Raw genomic sequence first — 2,978 nt, forward strand, 5'->3', positions numbered from 1 at the left:
CGACTCAGGTGTATCTAGACAAGTGTACCTTCCATCCCCGACCCCCCGGGGGCGTCTTCGGGTTGACAGCGTGGCAGCACCGGCAGGACGCTAATGCAACCCATGTTCGTTTTAATTAAGTAGCCTTTAGCTCAGTGATCAGTGACATCAAGAGCAGCTATTTAAAAAAAAAAACGAGCTCCATGTAGTCGCCGAAGCAAACTGCGGGCGACGGCGTCAGGCTTTTTTTTCCCCCCGACCCCGGCTTAATTTATTCAGAAATGCCTTCTCAGTTGACTCGGCGCCACACCTGTCAGCGCCACTCCTCGCTCCATCCCTGGCACCGGTTGGACGTCCTCATTTGGATTTTTTTTTCCCCGGCAACTTTTTTACCGCTCGCTCGTCGGAAAAAAAAAGGAGCCCACGGGGGCGTTTTTTTTCGGTAAGCAGTCGGCTCGGGCCTGCGTCTGCACGATAAAAGGAAGTTAGGTGAAGGACAACAATCGTTGGAGAAGAGGCCCCGATCAGGAGGAATAATGATAATAAGGCTAATATCTCGCTCCGGCACATTGTTGAGGAGGCTTCTTAAATAAATCAAGCCACATGCAGCACTTTTTCTTTTTTTTTTCATATAAAGCTGTTGAATATGCAAACATATTTTGACGAAGAATAATATAATTGCAGATGATGCTGGAGGCACCAACGGGGATAATCAAAGTGCTTCTTTTTCACGATTCCCCCCCTCGTAGCTTTTTGAAAAACTGAATTGATAACAGGAGAAGAAGAAGAAGAAGAAGGGAAGACCCGCAGCTCACACTGACACAGTTTCATCAGATGGAAGGTCACGGATTATTGTTTCGAGCACAATTCAAAACTAAAGTTTGCGATTCTTCAAGGAACATTCTTTTGAAAAAACTCCTGTTCAGCATTTTTTTTTTTTTAAACCGAAAACATTGCACCAAGACTCAAAAGTTTGATCTCTCCCAAAAATAATAAACCGGCTTATCCAATCAAGGGGCTTCATCAAATTATAATGCTTTATTGTTTACGATGTTTATCTCTCGTCACAAAGAAAAGCGCGAGGGGGGATTTGAGCCGCTCCGTTTTGTCATTGTTTCCCCGAATCCATATCTTCCGACCGTCGTAAACGCCGTCTTTCTTTTAATCGCTCGATAAATCCACGCTAATTATCCTTTTTTTTTCTTTAAGAAAAACAACAAAAAAACGTGGTTAATTGTGAAGATGATGCTCATTATGTGGCGGCAAAAAAACAACGGCTTTGGAAAGAAAATAAACAAAGATTCCGTCTTGATATGTCCGTGTGTTCCCAACTGGGAACATGTTTTACCTCAGCCAAGGAGGTTATGTTTCTATCAGTGTGTATCCCTTCGTAACGTATGAATTAAGGACGTTCTGACAGTATTTATATGGTTCAATATGTCTGAGCTGCTGTTCAAAAACCTTAAAGGGCACCTAATGTGAAAACCCAACTCTCCTGACTTATTCACATGTTGTAAATGTCGAAGTCGTCCTCTTCAGAACGCAGTAGTTTATTCATCATGACGTTGCTCCGTTTTGAAGTTATTACTTAATAAAGTTCTCGTCTGAAATTTCGTCAAACGAGATTACGGTTTAGTACCTACATGTTAATCGTGAAATAAAATAAATATTTATGTAAACATGGTGAGAGTTACTTCTTCCCTTAGGTAGTTATAGAATAGAATAGAATAGAAAAGCTTTATTCATCCCCAGAGGGGAAACACACTTTCACAACAGTGCAGTTGAAAAAAATAAAGTGCAAGGAAAAAAGAAATAATAAAAGAGATAATACAAAATAAAATAAAAACGATCTTAAGAATATACAAATTATTTACAAAATTAGAAATTTGACACTATTAACAAAATAAAATATTATTATTATTATGTAATGTGTACATTCAGCAGCAAACCTTATTTTTATTATTCTTTAAATAGGGAGTTTCAGGGGTGGGTTTGAAATTTACGTGAGTCCTTGAATGCAACTTCAATCAGACCAATCAGGGCAGAGTGGGCGTGGTCGCTTGGACGAGACTTCTTCTCAGCCAAAACTTCGCATTTTAAGTGGGCGGGCCTAAGCATATTTTCTAATGTAAATATCTTTATTAAATGAGAGTTTTGTGCAAAAAGAAACGTATGAGTATAATGGAGGTAGAGCAATTTAAGACACATTAGGTTCCCTTTAATAAAACTTTCTTCAAAAACGTATTTATTTAATGCCTTTCGAATCATATTCCATTGATATCTTGCTTATTTTTGAGTAAAATATATATATATATTTTTTATTTACAATTAACATGCAAAAACTCATGTCGTTTGTTAGTAATGTGTTGCAATTAGATCTCCGACCACCAGATGGCGGCTAAAGCAACAATGAAATCCGGAGAGATCCCAGTGATGACTGGGGACGAGAGGATACAGTCGTCTCCAGCAGTTTTTAAAAGCCTACGTTTGGACATATTTTTGTTTCAAAACAAATGAAAGCGGTTACGACTTTGTCAAGAGTCATGTGGTCTGTAAATTCTACAACACCAGAGTGAAGTACTCGACAATACTACACATATGTACTTGTTTGTACAGTATCACAATACATCTTATTGCCCCTGTATCATGATACGTATGGTATCTTTAGACTCTTGACAATACACATCATATTATTTAATATATATTCATTCATTTTCTACCACTGATTCCCTTAGCAGGGCACTTTACCTACACTGTCATGATATATATTGTGTATATATTGTATTCACTGATATTTCTTATGTTCGGTCAAACACAATGGCGCAGTCACAGAGTGAGTGATTTGACACATCCAGTGTCCAGGTAGAGGCGCTAATGAGCTACCATACGAGGGCATTTCTAGAAGTACTTTTCGGCGAAAATCTGCAGTGTTCAACTTGCAAACTCTGAACTTCGGCGAATGTGCCCCAGAATGTTGTAACCATTGACAAGGATGGCCG

This window comes from Callionymus lyra, chromosome 3 (assembly GCF_982586985.1).
Source record: "Callionymus lyra chromosome 3, fCalLyr1.hap1.1, whole genome shotgun sequence".
Lineage (NCBI taxonomy): Eukaryota > Metazoa > Chordata > Actinopteri > Syngnathiformes > Callionymidae > Callionymus > Callionymus lyra.